General features: G+C 40.4%; 1 pseudogene; it reads right to left on the bottom strand.

The window, feature by feature from the left end:
- LOC148028975 (uncharacterized) lies at window positions 1–22,268 on the bottom strand (annotated as a pseudogene).
- Between the last annotated feature and the right edge of the window lie 3,315 nt (window positions 22,269–25,583).

Below are 25,583 nucleotides of genomic sequence, written 5' to 3'. Positions count from 1 at the left end.
TCAAACGGCGCTGCTGCAAGACGAAACGCCTAGCGCAGCGCTGTTGGATGAAAAGCCTAGCTCGAAGAAAACTGCCTTCTGGACAAAATATAGCTGGCCATGGTCTAGGCCAGCAGAAACAGTACTGCGCGCAGCTGCATGATTGACGAAACCTAGAACGCAAATGCTGAGTCAAATGGCCGCCATGAGGAAAATGTTGCAGATGCTAACTGCCATGCGCAGTTGACCTACTGCGCTATGAGCGAGGTATTTGGATGATGTTGGGGGATACTAGAGCTCGTTGCTGCTGCCGGTACTGGTCATAGGAGTTGTACTGAGCCAAAGCTATGGCAAACGCGCGCAATAAGGACTCAGGAATTGCATAAGGCCGACTAGGGAAGTTTGGGGTGTCCCGCCCTTTTTCTTTCCCCCTTTTGTTATGATTATAAAACTATATATCTTTTCGTAATAATATTATTAGAAGGTGGGGACAGGTGCCACATGGTAGTCCGCCCCACCCCCCTTATCACCATGTGTCACCCCCCTCTCTCTCTCTCTCTCTTGGCGCGAAGCACCGGGAGCTAGACGTGGAGCGCCTAGTACACACACACACACACACACACAAAGCATGTGTTTTCATAGCACTTCTTCACTCATGTATAAAATTAAACTCAAACTCACAAGGTAACCAAATCCATAAACATACATAGACACATCAAATTACCACATGCACAAAAATACATGTTAATGCATATCCACATCATCATTGATGCACAATCATGTTCACTAAGAGCACAACGGAGATGCTACCGTAGCCTAAGCGTCAGATTTTGGTGTAGTTACTCGTGACGTACTGCATGGCTTGGTGTTGTGAGGGGGCCCCCACTACTCGATCCAGTCCACTTCACTCCTCACTTATGGCTCCATGCACGGCTTGGTCAAGATAGAGGGAGAGTGAGTGATCCACGGGCCCGACTTCTTTTAGCTCACTCCAGGTTTTCGAGCATTACACACATCCACCATCACGATCCATACATCCCAGTAGTAGCCAGGCATCCGAAAGGGTCCCCACACAAGGTAAGTGTTATTTTATAGTGAACCACATAACCACTCACCCTTAGGCAGTTGCATTTCCTTTGGCACCTGCTCCACCGTTCCAGCCATACCAACACAGTAGCTCGACTTTGGAGACACGACCTGGCTTTGCCCACTTATTTGTATCGCTTGCTAGCATCCACGAGCTCCAGTTTCTTTGTCCTCACCGGCACCTACGAGTTTCAGATGGTCTTATAAACACAAAGAGATCGTGACATGGCTTTGCCCGCTTCTTTACTCGCTCTCCAGCCTCTATGAGCCCTCACTTTGTTATGGTCGTAGAGGCGTACGAGTCTCGGTCCAATTCATGAAGCACATTTGGCTTGGTTTCTTTTCATTTTCCCAAGTCCACGAATGGTGACCCGATTTCTTTAGGCTCCCTCCAAGATCAAGAGCTAAAATTTTTACATTCTCTCATGTCAAGAATTTTGAGAGAACGTGGGGATTCCCTTTGGTGTCATTAAATTGAGGTGCGCCATCACGCTTAAGCAAGAGGTAACTTGCATAAGTCTACATGAAAGCATACCAATTTTGTTTATGATTGACCTCTCCCATGGTATTACTATTGCAAAGAGGACGATGATGTATTAAACGTATACATGCAAGAAATTTAGGTAGCCATCACTCAAAAATTTATTTCACCGTGCTATTGTTTTTGGGAGACTTTTGTGGATCAGCAATACTCGAACACATTTGGAAAGCATATTTCTAGACAATAGGGATAATAGAGGCATCACATATATTTCTTCCTATTTCATCATTTATGCTACTATAGATTGGGATGAGGATTCTCTATATGGTTGGTATGATACTTCAAACACCTACTCCAAGTCTAGTCCATATCCCAATGTCATCCAACTTATAGGAATGATTATGCCTTGGATTATGTAGGGTATGATATGGACTACAATATGATGCTTGTGCATTATAGTTGGACCATGTTGGTCATTATCAAGAGACCAAGGATCATTCACACGCCACCTCCTCAATAGGATGTCGATGCCCTCTAGGAAATACATGCACAAAGTTTAGGTAGCTAACACTCATATTTTATTTCAGTGCATTATTGCATTTGGGAGCCATTGATAGATTGGCTAGTACTTTGATGCTCTTAGGAATTGTATTCTTCAATGAATGATAATAGAGCCTCATGGCAATTCTAGCATAACTAAATACAACAAAAACATTAATACTCTTTAAGGATGAAATTCAATGTTTCCTTTGGTTCTAATCCACAACATCCAACACACTTTACTAACCTAAATGCTAATTCATGTAGTTTCATTTGAGAATAAAACCCCCAATGCATGTAGTGTGATATGAACATAAGGTGGTTGGATGCATCTACATCATCAATACTTTCTCATTTCTCATCGGCTACCCACATCAAAGAATCATGGAAGACATGTTACCCTTACACCATTTTTGACACTTCAAGAAGAAAACTACTAAGAACTTGAAAGATGACACCAAGTCAAGTGTTGAACTTAATATTTTGGAAAGTATGTGCTACAAAGATACCTACTAAGGTTAAGATTTTCAAATTCAAGAATATCAATGATTGATGACTCCTTTGTATTGTACACAATGAGATAGTCACCCATCACTTTTGGCACTATTGGAGGCATGGAGATGGTGGAAACTAGTCGGAGAATAGACCCATCTTATTGGGACAAATACTACAATTAGGAGATGCACATAGCTTTGTTTGGTTAATAAAAGATCCCTAGATGACAAGTTCTTAAAGACTTGGAAAGTAGTAAAGGCCATTGTTCTAAAAATCATTTGGACCATGAGAAACAAGGTTTTGATAAAGAAGAAAAATAACTTTCCAATAGATATTATGTTTAAAAATATAAACCAATGCTCTGGCTCTACTTATGAGGGCACTTAGGAAAAACGACCAAGTCTTCAAGGTTGCCTTTAAACACCTAGCTAAGAATTGAAGCATTCTAGCTTAGCTACATCACCCAATTTTATATTTGTACATACTCAATGTAAATTCTATTTCATAGTAAAAATAACAAACTATACAAATCCATCTTTGTCTAATATATGTTAACTAACTATAATTAAGGAAGCTAAGAAGTCTTTTACACTAACTCTTATTAAGAACTAACGTAGATAGTTTACTCAATCAAAATATATCTCAATGAATTTCCTACATTAAAAAATATTTCATATATAGGGAATGATTTAAAGTTTCTTGTGTATCATGGCTTGGGATTACAAAAGCCATAAGTTAAAATATAGTGTACATGTTATCACATAGTTGTTTAGTTTAATAACTAAGTAACCTCATGAAGAGATGATTGTCTCTTTTTGGTGATATAAGTGGACCCTTTCCACTTGAGTATTTTCTTCTTGTGTTGTACATGGAAAGAAGTACCTAATCAACATTTGACCTATCGCTTGAGATAATATTCTTAACAAACTATGTCTCACCTTCTTCTAAGAAAGATTGATGAATGCACATTAAAAGATTAAGTACTTTTTTATCATTCATTTTGGTGAAATAGGCCATGTAACATGTTTGGATAAAGAGATTCTCAATGTACTAAATGTAAAGTCAAAACTGGCAAATGTATGTGAAATAATGTCACATGAAGTTAGCCCATGCTAGAGAGAGAGAGAGTTGTATGCTAGGAAGGACGACCTATGTTTAAGACATAGAATGGGATGCAACGTGTGACCCATGGGATACAAAGCTTTAGATGAGCAAAACCAAAAAATAATCAACAAGAAGGTGGCGAGAGGAAAACAAGGATCAAGCTTTGGGTGCACTAGTTATAAACATCATGTAAACCCATTTGTATTGCAAAGGGACAATGTGTACATTAGTACAAGTTGCAAGCATGTTTTACATTTCTAAAAGTGTTCTAGTGACTCAACTGTTCTAAAGCTGTTTAAGCGATTCACCCTAACCATTTGGGATGATAGAAAATTGGTTCATGATCTGGTGATACATGTGTTAATGTTCACTGTTTTATGTTGTTCCATCTTAGAAGGAAAGGTGCAAGGATGTAGGACCATGAGGAATTGAAGAGGAAGAAGAACAAGAAAAAGAATAAACACGATCCCCACTAGGTTTTGGCTCTCCTCAGTTGCACATGTGTAATTTCAAATAAATGCTATTTTTTGCAATAGAAAATACATAGTTCATATTTGTGGTATTGTTTTTAACTTGTGTGCTAAGGAATAACTCCACCCAAATGACTTGAGAATTGCACAGGTAAGCGAATAATAAAGAAGAGCACACATTTTACACTTTAGACATTGATTTAGGATGAATTTCCTCATTCGGTATGGGAAAGGATCGAGAACCATTAATACAAGCATGTCCTTATTGCCAACGGTACTACACAGACACGTTCATATATTTAATAGTTAAAATGGCTCTAGCGAAGCAACAACAAATATAAGGGTAACGTAGGGAAGGTTACGAAGGTTCGCTAGCATAAGGCAGGCCGAAAAGCTACAAGGTTGATATTCCAAGTTCCGCTACATTGTAAACCTGGATGCTTATAATAAGAACAGGTTGAAATTATTTAAACTCGTAAAAACTCGTGGCAAACCTTTATACAGAATTAATTAGCAAATCTCATCTGTTTGGAGTAACCGCACAAAGGACTAAAAAGGTGCGCTGGATATTGCTAATCAAGCTAGTAATTAGTATTTACAACACGTGCAAAGCGCACGCTCATCCAAGTCATGCACATCGTCACTGATCACTTTCAATGGCATTTGCAGCCGAGCATTCAGTCTTCAGGCCGCACAGGGATCTTCTGTATAAAGCGTACGGATTGCTCAATACTGTTTCCACATAATTTCCTGAGGCGAGAACACATTCAGATCAGTACGAGTTAAGCTGTTCCCAGTAGAAATATGACATCGATCGGTAGTTGTAACCTAAACTGACCGAGACGATTATATTCTAGTGTTGTCGTAGTCAGTAATAACCTGGCATCAATATGATCGGCTGGTCTTTCGTGCTGAGTGCGACTTGGGACAGTTTTGAATAGACGGACGGCCTGTGCTAGCAAATGGGCAAGGTCAGTACTAATAAGTGAAGGGGAAGTGGGTGGGGAGAGAGAGAGAGAGAGTGTGTGTGTGTGTGTGTTTGTGTGACAGAGAACTTATAAGTATACCTTGACATAGTTATTTGTATCGACAGTAAACCTGTGATACATGCCTTCGGGCAGCACGATAAGATCGCCTTTCTGAACTCAGAACCGGCTCCATTTCTCGTCGTAATCGCGGATATCCCAGTACCCTGATCATTATCATCATATGAGCACGCAAGGCTAATACAGCGAGCTGCAACTTGACTCTACAGCACTGAGATTATAAAAGGTGAAATAAGGTTGAACAGGTGCCCCTGCACGTGGATGGAGTCCTTACGTGACCAAGAGCCATATTTGAAAGGTGATTATAAGATTATTATAACGGAAAATCACGCACCGGTCCCTTCCAGCACCAGCCTGCTTTCCTCAACGGGATGAAGGTGCTCCGTGAGGAAGTGCTGGATCATCCCCTCAAAATCGTCCACTAGGCCAGGACCAATAGTTGCAACATCCTGCAGTGATAGAAACATGCTTGAGCAAACAATGCAAACAGTGCTCCTATGCTCCTAAACTATTACAAGCACAATCAATCCAGTGGTCGTTTATTTGGCCAACTGCTAAGGAGTGAATCATTCTCTTCGAATGCATCCAGCATTCGATCCGGGATCAATTGCGACTTGGCAAGCTCCCCAAGGGTTTGTTTGTTTACCCTTTTTGTCCTTGGGTTAGGGTCATACCCTGTCAATCCAAATTAACCAACACCTTAGGTTTCTTTAAGTTAAGACAGTGAATCCTGGCAACCATGTCGCTCTAACTTGATTGATCCTTGCTTGTTAGGCAAAACATAACTTCTTGGAAAATCAGCCCAAGAAAGGTGATGTAGCAGGATGACTACCCATCCTCTTGCAAGTTAGACTTGCGCTAGAACCTGCGAACCTCATTCCAAGGAATGGCAATTCTATCTTGTGATTTAAACCACAAGGCCATGCAACGTTGCAACCTGTTGCACATGTGTCACACCTAACTCATGGGATCATTTCACCCACATTGAACGATGTTTCGTGGTCAAGGAAAATTTTTAAGACAAAATGTAGGGTTTAGGGTGTCTTCTTATCCAACCCAACTCTAATTGTACTAGGCCGACAACGTTTGGTCCTAGGGTTTCCAAACTCAATCCGAGTTTTAACATTAGGTCGGTCAATCCTTAGGGTAGAAACCCTAGATCGTTGTTTGCATAGGCGTCCAACTGGCCCAAACATTCCGTGAATGTGGGTAGGACCTTTGGGTTTGAGGGTTTCGACTTGGCATCCAAGTACGATGCTAGGCTGCATTCCTGGCGTACCAAGCCCTAGCTAGTACTTGAGGTGTTTATCGTATCGACTAGTTATGCCTATACGAATCCCTTGCGGTTATAATAATACCATTGATTTAGCTAAATTGATCTAGTTGTCTTGTGACAAGGACGATCCTTTCCTAGAGATGCTAAACTTGTTCCAAAGGTGTAAATAGTTGCAATATGCAATTCATTACTTTTAGGTAGCTAAAAGGTTTTGCAATAACTACTTCTTTCCTTGCTAAAGTCATGACGAATGACAATTTGGAGATTATCTTGCATAGAACCCACAAGATTCACATCAAGGAACTATGCCTACAACCTCTCCTTTAATGCAATGGGATTTCATACTTTGATAAGCCATGTAATCTTTTCTAAATGCAACTCGATGAAATGAAATTTACGCATGACGAATATATAACATGCGACCCTTAGATACAACATCGTAAATGAAGTTCATGCAAGACTAAGACTAGTGTTGACTTAATCCATTTCCAAGCATCTTTTGGATGCAACTTACAAGTCCATGGTTCCATTCCCATGCTATGCAATTTTTCGAACAACAACTACCAGATGTTAACGATTTTTCCTCATGCGAATCACAACAAGGAAGTTATTGCCTAAATGCAACATACGCTTTATTCTTTCCATGAACAATAAAAAATGATTTAACAATTTCATCTTTTACCCTAAGCAATATGCGTTTAGGCTTGTCACTTTGAAACGCGTGGAAAGGAAACATGCTACTAAGCTCGTAAGATGGATAGGTAATTTACATTCATAACATTGGAAATGCAAATAACCCAATTGCATGTCATGCATTAATTCTAATAAACCGTTTGAGTAGGCAATTTTCCTCAAATGCGTTTTAACTAGGCTAGGTGAATTAGAAGCATGCATAAGTGCTTCCTTTTCATGAAAGTTATCGTGCTTAACGCATTTATTATACATGGGATTAAAATCGTAAAACTCGGGCTTGTGGATCTGTGGGGATGTCCACATGTATGTTCAGGGAAGAACCTCCCGCGGATGCACCTTGCATCTTCTTGGGAGCCATGGTAGTGTGATTATGGACTCCGCAGATTCCTTCTAGCCTTTACTCTCGCTCTCCGCAACTACCTGTAGGTCGATACCTTCTCCCTTGCGTAGGAATTGGAGCTTTACAAGCCCGATTTTTAAAACCAGGAGGGCACGTAAAAACAAGGCTTAAGGAAGCCCTTGTGGAAGCTTCCAAGGAAGCTTGTATGCTTCTGAGTTAGAAGCTTACGTGGAAGAGGGAGGGGTAATGGCAGGTTAACGTCGAGGGGGGTGATTAGGACGATGTTGACAGTGGTATGGCAATGGGGCAGTGGAGTGGGCGTGGTAGGGCGGTGATTATCTGCGGCAGTATTCCCAGGCAACATGGCGGCGACATTCCCAGGTAGCACGGCGGTCCTTCAGCATGGCAACATTCGACCTCCCCTCCACCTCCTTTTTTCCACAGGGGGGTTCATATAGCCTTAGGGGGGGACAGGTAGCCACCACGTGGCCTATGCATGCCTCTCCCTCCTCAAGCTCCCACACACCTCACTTACCCTTCTCATACTCTCTCTCCTCCAACCATGCATCATCTGGGGAAAGGGATAATTAGAAAAAAATTTGCCTGAATTTCATCATCATCCAATTGCCCCTTCAAAAAGGGTGTTCTCCCGTGGCTTTGCGGTCTTAAACCCTAGCCATTGCACAATGTGAATGGGCTCATTGTTGCACGTGCGGGGTAAGGATTTAGCCACCAATATTTACGATGTGGGAGAAAACCTTGCACAGGTTTTTGCGTGGCCATGCGGTGATCAAAGCTCCTTAATATTTCGAGCGAAAATATTACATTCTCTCCCCCTTGAGGAATCCAGATGTCCTTATCTCAAGAAGAACTAGGGTTAGTGTTGGTTGAGAGTGCTTTCATCCATCCAAGTGGCATCCTCCTCGGGATAATATTTCCACTAAATAAGGCATTCTCTCAAGGTTCTGGATCTCAATTGTCTCTCTATGACATCTAAGATCCTATCAAGCCGTAGCTCAAGGACTCCTTGGCTAGGCATTACAACTTCTTGGTCATCAAATACATGGCTAGGATTAGATACATACTTCTTCAATAGGCTGATATGGAGTATATTATGAACCTTTAGGTTCTCAGGGAGTTGTAGTCTATAAGCATTGGATCCTAGGCACTTGAGGATCTTGTAGGGTCCACAATATGTTGGACTTAGCTTCTTGCATTCTCCTAAAAATAGGGAACTCTTCTTTGGGCGTATGCGAATGAAGACCATGTCTCCTTCAGTGAAGGTTCTATCTTGACGTTTCGAATCTGCGTATGCCTTCTGTCTATCCTTAACGGCTTGGATGTCTGTCTTATTGACTTCATTTGGTCGTCCATATCTTCTAGCATTTGCTTTGAAGCTTCAACTATTAGGGTTGGATCCGAGAAGTTTAAAGAACTTCGACAGTCGTGCCCATACAATGCTTGAAAAGGGGTCATCTGAATGCTTTGTTGATAAGAAGCATTGTAGGCAAACTCAACCTGTGGCAAGTATTGAATCCACCTTTTTGGTTCACAGCAGCAGCGTACCCTGAGCATATCCTCGATGACTTGATTGACTTGCTCCGTTTAGCCATCAGTTTGGGGATGGTAAGCTGTACTAAAATAGAGTTGAGTCCCAATGGCTTCAAAGATAGCTCTCTAGAAGTGTGATGTGAAGAGAGAATCACGATCACTAATGATTCTTCTGGGAAACCCATGCAGTTAGAATATCTCCTTCATAAATAACCTTGCAATGTCAGAGGCTTTATAGTTTGTCTTAACAGGAATAAGATGTGCAACCTTGGTGAGCATATCCACCACAACCATAATAGAGTTGTATCCTCCTTGAACTTGGGGTAGGCAACCAACAAAGTCCATAATAATGAATTCCCATTTCATTTGGGGAATGTCAAGTGGCTGCAACTTTCCTGGCATTTTGACATGTTTGATCTTAATACGTTGACAAGACAAAGACTTAGTGATATATTTGAAAATGTCACCTTTAAGCCTCTCTCAACAGTAGCTCTTCCTGACTGCATTGAGGGTCTTGGCATAGGGAATCATGACCTTCCCAAAGTATCTTTTTCATGAGTGACTGGCTTGCCGGTATACATAATCTCGTTCTGTAGTAGACAAGTCCACTATTGATAGAGAATTCCTAATACTTAGCCTGTAGCTTCAGGTCTTGATCCTTGATAGGGATCTCCCTTTGTATCTTTTAATAGGTTGGATCATGGCATGCTTCTTCTCTAGCTAGCTCAAGTATTGGGTTGTTTGGCATGCATACCTTTGTGGCCAGAGATCTAGCTATTGATGGATTTTGCAAGATTAGAGAATTTAGGAATGCCTTGCGGCTAAGCGCATCGGCAACTACATTCTCCTTTCTAGACTGGTATTTGATTTCAAAATCATACTCCTCGAGCACTTCAATCCATCAGCGTTGCCTCATGTTGAGTTCGTTCTAGGTAAAGATCCACTTGAGACTTTTATGATCCGTCACTAGGGTAAACTTGTTACCTAGCAAGTAGTGTCTCCAAAGCTTGAGAGCATGGATGGCAGCTAATAGCTCTAGATCATGGGTAGCATAATTATTCTCATGGCTCTTCAGTTTCCCTTGAAGAGTATGCTATAGGGTGACCTTCTTGCGTAAGCACACATCCTAAGGCAAGTGTACTTGCATCAGTTATCACTTCAAACTCTTTACTAAGGTCCGAAAGTTTGAGGATAAGTGTTGATACCAAAATTTGCTTTAATCTATCAAAGCTAGATTGTTCGGCAGTTGACCAGGCAATCAATGGTTGCTTCTTCAGTAGATCCGTCAGAGGCGCTGCAATCAAAGCATAGTTTTTTATAAAGACCCTGTACCATCCTGCCAATCCAAGAAAACTGCGTATTTCTTTGACAGTTGTTGGTATTGGCCATTCCAGAACATCTCTGACCTTAGCCAGATCCACTGAGATCCCTTTCGCTGATACGATGAATCCCAGATACTCAATCTGTCGCTTGAAGAATGCACACTTCTTCATTTTGGCATAAAGCTTGTGTGCCCTCATTGTCTCAAGGACAATGCGAAGCTGGGGTTCATGATCTTCTTCCTATTTGGAGTAGACTAAGGTATCATCGAAGAATATGAGTACGAAGTCATCAAGATATGGCCTAAAGATATCCTACATTAAATTGCTGAAGGTGGCAGGTACATTCGTCAGCCCAAATGACATGACGAGGAACTCAAAGTGTCCATATCTTGTCATCTTTGGGATATCTTCTTCCTTGATCCTCATCTGATAGTATCTAGACCTAAGATCAATCTTGGATAAGATCTTCGTACCTTGAAGACGGTCAAGAAGTTCATCTATTCTTGGGATAGGGTACTTTTTCTTAATGGTTGACCCTCTGTAATCAATACAAAGCCGAAGCGTTCCATCTTTGTTTTTTTGGAACATCACTGGAGCTCCACATGGTGAACTACTAGGACAGATGTAGCCCTGATCTAACAGTTTCTTGAGTTTCTCCTTTAGCTCAATTGCTTTCGAGATGGACATTCTATAAGGCCTCTTTGCAATTGGTGCAGCTCCTGGCACTAGCTTGATTTCATGATCAACTTCCCTTTGAGACGAAAGTTCTGTCAGCTCTTCAGGAAATACATCTGCGTACTCCTTTAGCCATGAAGGTTCTTCATTAGACTCCTGATTTTGATTTAGATTATTGATCTTAATCAAATAGACAGGTAGTCCCTTTCTAACTCCCTTTATAATCCGAGATACTTTGGCCAATTGAATTTTGGGCTTTCCAGCCTCTCCTTGAGTTGTGACTGATTCCCCTTTAGAATTTCAAAAGGAAACTTGACCCTTTCCACAATGAATGTGAGCATCATTAGGTTTAAGCCAATCCATTCTGAGAAAACACTCATGGATACCTAGGTTCATGACCCTAAGTCTGACCGAAGTCGACCTTCCTCCCATAAAGAATTCCACCTTAGCGGTTTGCCTGGTACAAGTGACCTCACGACCATTTGCAAATTCCACAAGCAAGGTAGGTGAATCTATTATGGCTATTCCTAATCTTTTTGCACAAACTGGTGAAATAAAAGAATGTGTACTGCCACAATCAATCAAGGTTTTGAAGCCTTTACCTTGATAGTTTGCTGTTGTCTGAATCACCAAAAATTGCCGATTCGGGCCTTTCTTGTGAAGGGCGACATGCACTATTGCCCTCTCAAAGTCTGCTTCCATGGTCGGGTCTTCTTCGTTGCACAATTCCCTGTTGGCAACACAGGCGGTTCTTCCTCTGCCCTGGGTGGCGGCTCCTTGGCCATAGGCGGTTCCTTGGAATGGCCCTTGACGTTGTCCTCTACCAAGTTTGGGACATTGCCTTTTGAAATGATCAGGCTCGTTGCAATGGAAGCAACAGAGGTCGCGGCCATTACCTTGGGTAGGAACAAAGTTATTGACATTGTTGGTTCTCGCTTTCTTCCTTTGTCCCTAATTTTGACCTTGAACTCTCTTTGCTTGGAATCTATACACTCCTTTGTTCTGATCATTATAAGACCAAGTCTTGTTATTTCTTGGCCTGGATTGCACCTCTTGAATTATGGGCGCAGCTCGAATGAGTGCGTCTTGAAGGTTTGTCGGGTGCATTGATTCAAGGCGGGCGTTTACATGTGGGTTTAATCCGGCACAAAACTTTGACACATGTTGTGTCATATCCATTTGTAGCGCATACTTCAAAAGAGAGACGAACTTTGAGTAGTATGCATCAAGGGTTAGACTAAGCTATTTCAGTTCATAGAACTCATTCATCTTTTGCGTGCGATATGTAGGTGGTAAGTATCTTCCTTGCACACCTTTTCCCAAGTAACGAACCCTTCCAAGAACCCTTGGTCTCTGCACCATTGCTTTTACCAAAGTTTGGCTTCGCTGGTGAGCTTCAGCTTGGCGAGCATTGCCTAGTTGGCGGGTGCAATACCGGCCGCTTCAAAGTAATCTTCCATTGACTCTATCTAAATCTCATCATCAGCTTGGACAATCCTTCCTTTTCTGTCAAATTCTGGTAGCTTAATCTGGTTGAGAAGAAGCTACTTCTCTAGAATCACAGCTGTACTTGGTGTAGGGGTTAGACTAGGAATCTATATCTGGGGTTGTGCCTGAGTATTGAGATTCTTAACGTTAACAACTCACTAAACGTTTCTTACATTAAATTTTATGCCCAACTCAGCTTTTAGCCAAGAAACCTAACCACTTAACTTTTTATCAATGCTCATAGTCAAGACAATCATTGATAAAAAGAAGTCTTATTTTATTCATATGGGCATAGCCCTTTTGGAGTACAATTATTCTTGGGGTCATGGAGCAAGCTGATACATTAATTCGAGGAGAATAATATTGTGTTACATTTAGCTATTGGAACTAAGTAATAGTATGGATTTGGGTCATGGATCTTCAGAAATCGATAAGTCATTGGAAGATTAGGGTATCCTTTTCTTTGGTACCCATTCTTCTCGTAACGTCCCAATACCTTGATCCTGTCAGCGGGGATTATACGGGTCACTTCCTCGTATACATACATGTTCAGGTTGACCTTCCGATCTCCGATATATAAAGTTGTGTTTACATGAGCCTCAACAATGATGAACACCTTTACGATCTTTAGGTCCTCCAACCAGTTGATTCTCTTTAGGTTGGTTCGAAGGTACGCAAATCGGTACTGGGCAGCTATGTAATAGATTCTTGAATCACCCGTCCATCTTCATTCCACGTACAGAGGCGATGGATTGTAGATGCGGTCTAGGATATTCATCATAGCGATCCTCCGTTGATAATCTGAAGCATGCATCATGGTCATAAACATGACCTAGAACACCAAGAATCTGTTCCATGCTTCATGACTCTACAAGTCAACATTGATAAGTAAGTGAGGAGACGATCTTATCAGCAACATTTGCTCTACTTGTCCTTATTAAGTTTTCTTGAAAACATTAGTTCCTCGTTGGTTCTCTTTGATACCAACTGTAATGTGTCCACCTATTCATTTGTAGGACATGTCTTAGCAGCCCATCGGGAAGAGAGTGTAGAAAGCTCCGCCCGGCACTCCCATGGAATGTTACGGGTTTTTCGATCTAGGTCTTCCCGAGTCTACCACGTAGCAAAAGTATTCAGGCCGTTCCCACTTAGGACTGACCTGAATCAGGGTTTTTCTAATGGTCAAATTCCTAAAACGGCAGCTAGCATCGAGTCCCATGCGAACTACCTCATGCAAAAACGTTAGGTTCGAAGCCGATTCATGCTGCACTTGGTTCAAGCAGAATGGGAAATGAGAGGGATGCAAAGCTTGACCTCTCTGCCCATAAGCCATAGTCCCATTCTGTTCCCCTAAAAAAGCATAAATCGGGTTCTAGTAACCTAGATTCTAGGTCAACGTTCCTTGTTGTTCAGTTCCTTCGAGAGAAGTTTCCTACTCTCCATTTTGTTTGAGAAAAGTTCCTGGCCAACACTGGGACCACCCATCCATAGGACAGACCCATGGCCACATCCACCGCACTTTCCTCAAGGTCATTTTAGTTGTCTAATTACCTACCACATTTAGTTGGGCACGCAAAAACAGCTTTCTTAATTAGCCAATTAGACACCGGTTCCTTCACATAATCTTAGCACTTGACATAGAAAAACAGTGTCAACCAAGTTCCTTTTCAACAGTTAATCTTATTTATCTTTGGAAAACATCATATAATCCAGCCCATAGGCTAATCCATAATCCGCCCGAAGGCAATCCATAATCGGCCCGAAGGCTATCCAGTAATCTACATGGATTATTAATCCAACATTCCGCCCGCAGACTAGTATGCGAGTCTCGAGATCCAATCGCTAGTCGCATTGGCCTATTGTGCAGGGCCCAAAAGGCAAGGGATTTACGGCCAGAGCCCCCCTTGGCACCTAAGCGTCCTCCTGCTCCAAGTAGCGCCCAACGAAGAGACCTCTCACGGCGGGTTCGGTCCACGTTCTCGGCGCGGCTAACAACCCCCTTGGTTAGGGTCAGGTAGACATTCAGGGGTAACTGATGATGCCTCTCCCTTCAGGCCTTCAACCTGAAGCATTAATTATCTTTCCATCTTTAGTTCCTTGAGCAAACAATGCAAACAATGCTCCTAAATTGTTACAAGCACAATCAATCCAGTGGTCGTTTATTCGGCCAACTGCTAAGGAGTGAATCCTTCTCTCCAAATGCATCTAGCATTTGATCCGGGATAAATTGGAACTTGGCAAGATCTCCAAGGGTTTGTTTGTTTACCCTTTTTGTCCTTACATTAGGGTCATACCCTGTCAACCCAAATTAACCAACACCTTAGATTTCTTTAAGTTAAGACAGTGAATCCTGGCGAGCATGTCGCTCTAACTTGATTAATCCTTGCTTGTTAGGCAAAACATAACTTCTTGGAAAATCAACCCAAGAAAGGTGATGTAGCAGGATGACTACCCATCCTCTTGCAAGTTAGACTTGCGCTAGAACTTGCCAACCTCATTCCAAGGAATGACAATTCTATCTTGTGATTTAAACCACAAGGCCATGCAACATTGCAACCTGTTGCACACGTGTCGCACCTAAGTCATGGGATCATTTCACCCACCATTGAACGACGTTTCTCGGTAAATGAATTTTTTAAAGACAAAATGCATGGTTTAGGGTGTCTTCTTACCCAACCCAACTCTAATTGAACTAGGTCGACAACGTTTGGTCCTAGGGTTTCCAAACTCAATCCCAGTTTTAACATTAGGTCGGTCGATCCTTAGGGTAGAAACCCCAGATCATTGTTTGCATGGGCGTCCAACTGGCCCAAACATTCTGTGAATGTGGGTAGGACCTTTGGGTTTGAGGATTTCGACTTGGCGTCCAAGTATGATACTAGGTTGCATTCCTGACATACCAAGCCCTAGCTAATACTTGAGGTGTTTATCATATCAACTAGTTATGCCTATACGAGTCCCTTGCGGTTATAATAATACAAGTGATTTAGCTAAATTGATCTAGTTGTCTTGTGACAAGGATGATCCTTTCCTAGAGATGCTAAACTTGTTCTAAAGGTGTAAATAGTTGCAACATGCGATTCATTACTTTTAGGCAGCTAAAAGGTTTTGCAATAACTACTTCTTTCCTTGCTAAAGTAATGACGAATGACAATTTGGAGATTATCTTGCATAGAACCTACAAGATTCACATCAAGGAACTATGGCTAAAACCTCTCCTTTAATGCAATGGGATTCCATGCTTTGATAAGCCATGTAATCTTTTCTAAATGCAACTCGATAAAATGAAATTTATGCATGATGAATATGTAACATGCAACCCTTAGATACAACATCGTAAATGAAGTTCATGCAAGACTAAGACTAGTGTTGACTTAATCCATTTCCAATCATCTTTTGCATGCAACTTACAAGTCCGTGGTTTCATTCCCATGCTATGCAATTTTTCAGACAACAACTAACAGATGTTAACGATTTTTCCTCATGCGAATCACAATAAGGAAGTTATTGCCTAAATGAAACATACGCTTTATTCTTTCCATGACCAATAAAAAATGCATTTAATAATTTCATCTTTTACCCTAAGCAATATGCGTTTAGGCTTGTCACTTTGAAACGCGTGGAAAGGAAACATGCTACTAAGCTCGTAAGATGGATAGGTAATTTACATTCATAACATTGGAAATGCAAATAACCCAATTGCATGTCATGCATTAATTCTAATAAACCGTTTGAGTAGGCAATTTTCCCCAAATGCATTTTAACTAGGCCAGGTGAATTAGAAGCATGCATAAGTGCTTCCTTTCCATGAAAGTTATCGTGCTTAATGCATTTATTATACGTGTGATTAAAATCGTAAAACCTGGGCTTGTGGATCCATGGGGATGTCCACGTGTATGTTCGGGGAAGAACCTCTGCTGGGTGCGCTTGCATCTTCTTGGGAGCCATCATAGTGTGATTATGGACTCCACAGATTCCTTCTAGCCTTTACTCTTGCTCTTTGAGACTGCCTGTAGGTCGATACCTTCTCCCTTGCGTAGGAATTGGAGCTTTACGAGCCCGGTTTTTAAAACTGGGGAGGGCACGTAAAAATAAGGCTTAAGGAAGCCCTTGTGGAAGCTTCTATGCTTTTGAGTTAGAAGCTTACATGGAAGAGGGAGGGGTAATGGCAGGCTAAAGTCCAGGGGGATGATTAGGATGATGGCGGCGTTGGTATGGCAGTGGCGCAATGGAGTGGGCGTGGCAGGGCGGCGATTATCTGCGGCAGCGTTCCCAGGTAGCACCGCGGTCCTTCAGCATGGTAGCATTCGATCTCCCCTCCACCTCCTTTATCCACAGGGGGGGTACATATAGCCTTAAGGGGGGAGAGGTAGCCACCACGTGGCCTATTCATGCCTTTCCCTCCTCAAGCTCCCACACACCTCACTTATCCTTCTCATACTCCCTCTCCTCCAGCCATGCATTGGCTAGGGGAAGGGATAATTAGAAAAAAATTTGCCTAAATTTCATCATTATCCAATTGCCCCTTCAAAAAGGGTGTTCTACGTCGTCTTTGCGGTGTTAAACCCCGACCTCAATTGCACAATGCGGATGGGCTCATTGTTGCGCGTGCGGGGTAAGGATTTACCCGCAAATATTTAGGATGTGGGAGATAACCTTGCACAGGTTCTTGCGTGGTCGTGCAGTGATCAAAACTCCTTAATACTTCGAGCGGAAATATTACAACTCTTGGGTGGTTATGTTGCACATTAATGTCTTTGTTGTACAAGCCATGATCTAACATACTTTCTTCATGCATTAGCATGCTTAAGTTAGAAATATCTTAGGAATTAGTGATTATTCTATATCATAAATTATGTAGACATCTGTATATAACAATCCTCAATAACTTATGAGATCATTAGGTATTAGCTTGCCACAAATAGCTTAATTGAAAAAAAATCAATGTGATTATCAAATAAATGATTAATATTATTAAATAAAAATTTATTCAATTATATTTGGATACAGTTATATCTCCATGGCACATGTTGCTAAGAATTGCAAAGAGAGAGAAATGTTCACAAACAAAGGTTGTAAAGCTCTCATTAGGAAAGTCATTAGGGATGATGAGCATGCATGAAGAGGACTTTGCTAGTCACATTCAAAGTGTTGATCTATTCAAAACCATTGTACAATCCTTGGCCAACCAAGGACATTGGGAGATGTAAATTAACATCAACTATATACAGATAATAGATGATCCAACCTTAATGATATTGAATCTCTCGTTCCAATTGTAAAGAGAAGACGCATCTAGTTATAAATTGGTAAACCATCGAAATGCTTCTAAGTATTTCTAATCACGTGTGATAGGTCCATTAAAATTATGGATCTAATGGTATCCTAGCAGTGGACCCATGCAACAAGTCTTTATTCTTTGAAGAGTGGTAAATGACTTGATTAAGCACTAATTATAGCAAGCATAAAGTTCACATAAATTAAAATACAAATGTTATTTTCCCCTTGATTTAGCATGGGATTAGTCTCCAATAAATGCTTGGCTAGTCAAAATCAATCCAAATTTCAATTGAGATAGCAAAACTCTTGCACTCTCTAACAATTCCTCAAATTATAGCTACTAATTACAAGTAGAAAGCATTCAATTTTTAAGCATTGAACTAAATGTGGCTACTAAGCCCTAATTTTTATTGTAAATTATGGTTTGTAAAAGAAAAAATATAATTGCTCTTCATTAGAACCTAAAGACAGCTAAAGTAGAGGACGCTAATGAGAGATAAATTTATGTTTTGTGTCACCGAGATTGTACTAGATCTACTATGGTCTACAATAGGATAACTTTGTATCCTCATTTTTATGTAGTCCTTCACTCCATCCTTATTCATTCTTTCCTTCTTTTTCTTAAGATGTTTTTCTTAAAATCTTCTATGTGAAGGGCCTAGTACTAGTTAATTAAAATGATACATGTCTAATTGAATTCAAACATTATAAAAGGCCTAATGTTACTCGCTTAGATGCTTCTTGTAGGCATCCTTCTAGATTGGCACCATGCCCACCATCACTAGAGATGGGTTGTTGGTAATGCTATGGAAGCTACTACTTAGGCATGGTTTGACACATGAGGAGATTCACAAGGACATGGAGCTATATGGAGCTCTCTAACAAGGCATTGGAGGAAATAATTGAGAGATTATCCTCATCAAGGGAAATCTAAGGTCCTGAAAATGTCCTTTATAAGGAGTTTGACCAAAATATTCCCTCAAAACATGGGGTCATGCCATCGGTAAAAGTTTTGCAAATGAACTCCTTGTCTCACAATTTTGGAGTTCATTTGCAAAACTTTTACTTTGACCCATTTTTTGAGGAAATATTTTGGTCAAACTCCCTTGGAGGACACTTTCAAGACCTCAAATATCCCTTAATGTGTTGATGTTGCCACATCATCCAAGCGAGCACAACTTGAGACATCTCCCCACCACTATAATATGAGTTATTTTTTCTTCATGAAGTAATATTGAAAATAGGATTAATACTATGTCACATTCACTTCCCTTGATCATTTCTATAGCAAGAACCCACCTGTATTGACTAGGGCCATGTAAGATTTTAGTCATATCTTTTAAGCTAAGCAAGCAAGCTATGGATTCCCAAAATATATTAAAAATTGTCGCCTACAAATTGAACCAAATTTTATACCTAAGATCCCTATTTATATTAATTTTTCATTTTCTATGTGCAGTGATGAGCATCTAGTGTGTAGGAAAAGGAGTGGTGCTTCTTAATCTTAAGCACCACGAGTTATGACAAATATTGTACATTCTTAGTCTACTTCATGTAGTGCCTCTTATGCCATTACCTCAAGGAGAAAGAGTCTCTATTCTCCCATGTATATTTTTCTAGAATATTTAGTATATTATACTATAATTCTGAACGTGTTATGAAATTATTTATATTTTTTATTTATACATTTATACATTCTTGGTTGCTCAAGAAAACCTACTCTATTATATATGCTCATTGTACTAAGGAGCATTGAAAGGGTAGAGTGAGTTTTGCTCTTTTCTTAGAATTTTTCAAAGTTGGAATTAATCTCAAAAATCAAGCACAAGAGCTTTAACATGTCAGTGTGTGTATGTTTGTGTCTATACATACACACATATATATGAAGAGCATAAACATACATGCAAAAAATTATAGCACATAATAGGTCTGAATACATATATGTGCATATGAAAAAATATGTATAAAAGTGTAAGAGGCTATTAAAAATTTTATGATGACACATATATATGGACAAATATGTGGTTCTCTTTCTCACTTCTCAGATTACTTGAGGAGATCCTATGTTGAACACATTGGTCGGTTGTATTAAGTTGAATGTCTTTACCATGGGGGTTTAAAAGAGAATGATGTAAAGAGTATTGTTTGAAAAGAATTAAAAAAGAGAAGATAGAATCAATTTGACAATTCAAAAGAATTTCTTGAAGCTATCACAATGCACTTTGACTCATATGAAACACAACAAAGCAAGTACAATACATGCATTCAATGTACGAGGGCAATACCCTTTGTTGGGATGATTGCCTAAAAGCTATGAGATGAGAACTCACAAATAACCCTATAATAGAACAATTCTCGATTGTACATATTATTTATCATGTCACAAACTCATATCCAATCCAAGAAGATGTATATAGTAGCTACCATCAACAAGGTATGATACCAAGCAATGGTAAGCGAAGAAACCAATGAAATCTCTATATGGGCCTTAATGCATCATTTTAGCCTTGCGTTATTGCTATATATAGTAGCAAAAAACCACCATTATGCCGCTTCAAAATCACTCTAAAGTGGGCTCTTCATATACTTTAAGCATCTTCCCATTGTAGGTAAGTAAATCCTTCAAGAGTTGATTATTGTAACCTAAGTTCCAAGCTAAAAACTTAGGATAACAATATTCAACTTCAATACCTTATTTTTCTCTATTTTGCATGTCAATTCAAGAGAAGAGCCACAAGATTTCTTCTTTGAAGCCCAAAAAAATAGCTTGAGAATCAAGGAGTATTCAACCTTTGAGGAGGTTACTCATAAATATTTAAGTGTATCACATGGATTCAAAAAAATGTATTTTAAAAATATCATTCTTACACATTTTTAATGTACAGGGTTGCCATATGAACGCTTATTTACAAATTTAATAGAAAAGAAATGTGTTTATCTTTAAAAATTTTCGAGATAAGGTTATTTTTAAAAAGATCTTGAATGCTTGTGACATAGAGAGTTTACATATAATGAATCCCCTAATATTCATCCCTCTTCCTTCTTATGAAAGCTCGCCCTTTGCATGTAGTTTTGCCTTCTTTCTTCCCTACAGATGATGTTGCCGCATTAGGATAGTTTGCTCTAGTTTTTGTTGACTTGTTGCTCTCAATGGTTCTCTCAACTTTCCCTTCCCCAACAAAGTCACATGCTTTATAATTATTGGTCAACTGAATTACTTGACTTTCCCTTTTTAAAAAATAAGTATCCAACAACTTGATTAGAATCTAGTCAATAATAAATAGATAACAAATAGTTAAAGGATGACACTACATATAGTAGTTATGTCTTGGTGCTAGTTTGCAGGGATCTTATACCTACATCTATAGGATTACAAATAAATATGCATTAGGAGCAAAAAATTGTTGGTTTTCAATAAAACTTGGGGTGCCAGTTGCATGTATTTTGCACTAATATGTTTAAGGTTAGAAATGAATATGTAGTTCAAATGGCAATACATTTATCTCAAAGTGTATGCATCCTATACCAACACATTTAAAATTAGAAAAAGTATATCACAACGTGATAGTAAAGGTCTTAGATTAGTTCATTGCTATGGTTTTCAAAAAACAGGTTGATCCCTCTTGCATCATCACTATGTTGCAAGAGAGTATCTTTGTTATAGTAGCCATGACATTACATTCCTTCTTCATGCATTAGCATGCTTAGTTTTGAAATATCATAGGAATTAGCGAATATTATATACCATCAATGATGTAGACATAGTATATAACAATATTCAACAATTTTCTTATGGGATCACAAAGTATTAGCTTGTGATAATTAGATTAATAAAAACAAAAGTGAATGTGATTATTGAATTCAGAGTTGTTAATGATCAAAATTCATCTCAATAGATAATTATATTGTTTGATTTAAAATTTAAGTATGTAATATTCCGATTTGCTAAAAGAAATACACGCGTGAACTGCCTCAAATGAAAATGAAAATTGGATAAATGAAAAACAAATTATTCCCCCCAACCGACTGACGAGCTGGAGGGGGAGGGAAATAGAAGGAGCAATTAAGCTCCTTGGTGGAGCTTGGAATGAGGGGGGGAGCATGCGTGATGACACGCAGGGGAGGGAAGATCCCCCTCCCCTCCCCTATTTAAATCGAGGGGGGACAAAGGCCTTAAGGAGAAGGGTCGACACGCTGTGAAGGGCCCGTCAGTCTGCTGTGAGGGAAAGAAGAGAGGAGACACTTTGAATTTCGTGAGGGAGGGAGAGATTGAAGGTGGCCACTGCCATAGAGCTGGAGAGGGAGCGATGAGCTAGGAACTGCCTGTGGAGGACACGATCGTGGACTACCGTGCAGCTGAACGGGACGCCGCCAATTGCCAATAGCAGCTGCCGCCACCGTCTGATTTCCTTGCCCACTTTGCTGCTAGCTGCGGTCTCCATGCTTTCTCCCCCCCCACGTGGCCGTCGTGAGGCCTCTGGAAGCCCTTGGAAGCTTCCAAGGGTGGCTTCTTAAGCCCCCTTCCTGTGGCCTTTGAAATTACCCCCCCTAAAATTCCCCCCTTAGGCTTTATAAGCCCCCTTTTCCCCCCGGTTTTAATCCCTCTAAGCCCCCTTTTCCCCCCGGTTTTAATCACTCTAAGCCCCTTTTCCCCCCCCCCCAAATTCTCCCTACTATTCCCCCCCCTTTCCCCCTTAAGCCCCTTCCTTGGCTTTGGGAACCCCCCCCCCTGGTGTTTTTTTCCCCTAAGCCCCTTTTCACCCCTTCTAACCCTTTTCACCCCCTCATAACTCTTTTATTTCCACAAACCCCTAAGCTTTTTCTTAATCCCCCATATTCCCATTATTATCAAAACCCAAATCATCATCATGGCCTTGGATGATATCCCGTAAGGTAAAATGTAGCCCGTGAGATAAAAGATAGGGAGGGAAAGTAAAGGGAGTGAAAAGAAAGAGTGAAGGAGGAAGAGTGGGAAAAAGATAAAAGATAGGGAAGGAAAGTAGAGGATAAGGAAGTGAAGTAAAGAAGGGAAGTAGGGAGGAGTGAGGAAAAAAAGGGAGTAGTGTGAAAGAAGTAGAGGGTGAGGAAAAGATAAAGAAGAGTAAGAAAGGAGTAAAAGAGTTAGAAAAGAGAAGGAATAGAGGAAGGGCAAGGAAGGAGAATAAGTGCCTTCTATTCCTTTACCCCAAGTCAAAGTCCTCCAAGGGTTCCTGTGGTTGCAAAACCACACTCACCCATAAACTTTTTTCCCAAAGAAACGGTGGAATTCCAAAAGAAAGAGAAAAAGGCTATCTCACATTCGAATTACGATGCCGCCCAAGAAAGTCCAAGGTGTAGCTGCAGGAGGGTCGTCTCCCAGTATCCATGTGGATATCTCACCCCAAAACCAGGTTTTTCTTCTTGGCTTTTAATTCGGTTTTAAGTCGATCATGCAAAGAGAAATTGTTAGGGATAGGATATATTTGTCCGAGTTATTTGTAATAAAGAAGTTTAGCTTATTTGAATGAATGATAATGAATAGAACTTAGTTTCCTTCGAGTTTCGTCAAGCATTATAAATTACGAGCGAGATTATCCATTTATTATAGTAGTATATTTTAGTTAAATCCTAAAGGTGTAGAAATTATATCTTGCACCATTAGTCTTATTCCTTTCGCAACGAATCATTGTAAATGGTTAAATTCATGAAAGGTTTCTTTCGATGCTCAAATTACTAGGAAGTTATCTTTGCTAATTGCACATCTTAACAAGGCAAATGTTGTTATTTGGCAGGAGTTCATCTTTAAGGAAAACGGAAGTTAAATTAAACTGTATTGACTGGAAAGTAAATTGTCACAAGGATAGAAAAACCGTGACAAGACGATTAATATTACCTTCCAAAAGATAACTAAACCAATCTAAACATAGAAACATTCATACCCTAAGCACTTGACTACTTTCTGTACTGTAGGGACAATAAATTCGTAAAGTTAAGGAACTAGGGTTTGTCCCTAAGGTTCTTAAAAAAAAGAAGAAACCCTAGGCCTAGCTTAAAGGATCTAAAACAGATTATTCCATCGCAGGACTTGCACAACAAGTACGAAATCATTTAGTCTTGTGATTGATTCACAAGGAGGAAGGGTAAAAACCCTCATCAAGGATGGCAGATCCCTACACAAGTTATCTTGCAAAAGGACGTATTTTTGGATATCCTTCTAAATAAGGAAAGTTGTAAACCGGAAACTAAGGGTTGACCAAGTTGGGTTAATAAGGTACGCCCTACACCGGAATGTAAAGGATCTTGCCAATTTACAAGACACCTTGGGAACGAGTGCTGATACACTAAAAAAGGGAAAGAACACTTCCTTAGCAGTTTGCCAAACAACATGGTTGATTAATGGAGATGTTTGTGCTTGCTAGAGATTTTAGGGCTCTATTTGAATTATGAATTACAAATTAAATGAGTACCTATACTTCAGGTTAAAGGCCTGAAGGAAGAGGCAGTTTCAGTTACCCCCGACTACCTGCTTAACCCTAACCAAGGGGGTTGTTCACCGCGTCGGGAACGTGGACCGAACCCGCCGCGAGAGGTCTCTCCGTTGAGCTCTACTTGGAGTACGAGGACGCTTGGGTGCCAGGGGGGGCTCTGGCCGTAAATCCCTCGCCTTCCAGGTCCTGCACAAGAGGCTAACGTGACTCAGGATTGGATCTCGAGGCCCGCATACTAGTTGATGGGCGGAAGCTTAGAATAGTGATCCCTGGGGATTACTGGATAGCCTTCGGGCGGATTATGGACAAGCCTATGGGCGGAACTCCTTGTATTTCAATGATAAAATGATGAAATTAAAAAAAAAAAGAACTTGCTTGATATTGTTTTTCTATGTCACGTGATAAGATTACGTGAAGGAACCAGTGCTTAACAGGGTTAATTAAAGAAGCTGATTGTTATATGTCAAATTAATGTGTTAGATAATTACATAACTAAAACAAACCGAGGAAAGTGCGAGGATGGGCCATGGCTCCATCCTACGGATGGGTGGTCCCGGTTAGCCGGGAACTGTTCTCAAAAATCTTGAAAAACAGCGGGATGATCATCATCATCAAAACGAATAATGAGAACGATGACCTAGAGTTACGTCTTACCCGATTTATGCTGTTTTAGGGGAACGAAATGGGACTATGCCTTATGGCAGAGAGGTTGAGCTTTGTATCCCTCTCGTTTCCCATTCTCCTTGAACCAAGTGTAGCGTGAATCCGCTTCGGACCTGGCGTTTCTGCGTAAAGTAGTTCGCTCGGGTCTGACGCTAGTTGCTGTTAGATAATGACCAATCAGGAAAACCCTAATTCCGATCGATCCTAAGTGGGAACGGCCAGGATACTTCCGCTACGTGGCAGACGCGGAAAGACCTAGATTGCAAAACCCATAACATTCCATGGGAGTGTCGAGCGGAGTTTTCTAGACATCCTTTCCGATGGACTGCTAAGACGTGTCCTGGATGATACTAGGGGACACGTTACAAAGTAAATGAAATATGCATATCTCTAGGTCTCCATAGCACATGTTGTTGAAACATTTAAAGACAGAGAAAAGCTCACAAAACATTCATCCACAAAGTCATTAAGAATGATGAACTTGGATAAAGAGGACTTTACTAGTCACGTTGAAAGTGTTTAAGTCCTTTGTACAATACTTGGCTAGCCAAGAACATTAGGAGATGTACAATCACATTAACTATGTTCATATGATGCACAATACGGCTTGAAAGATATTCATCTACG

This window comes from Lygodium microphyllum, chromosome 11 (assembly GCF_053477565.2).
Source record: "Lygodium microphyllum isolate KBCC chromosome 11, Lygodium_microphyllum_v1.1.10, whole genome shotgun sequence".
Lineage (NCBI taxonomy): Eukaryota > Viridiplantae > Streptophyta > Polypodiopsida > Schizaeales > Lygodiaceae > Lygodium > Lygodium microphyllum.
This window is presented reverse-complemented; position numbering and strand designations above follow the sequence as displayed.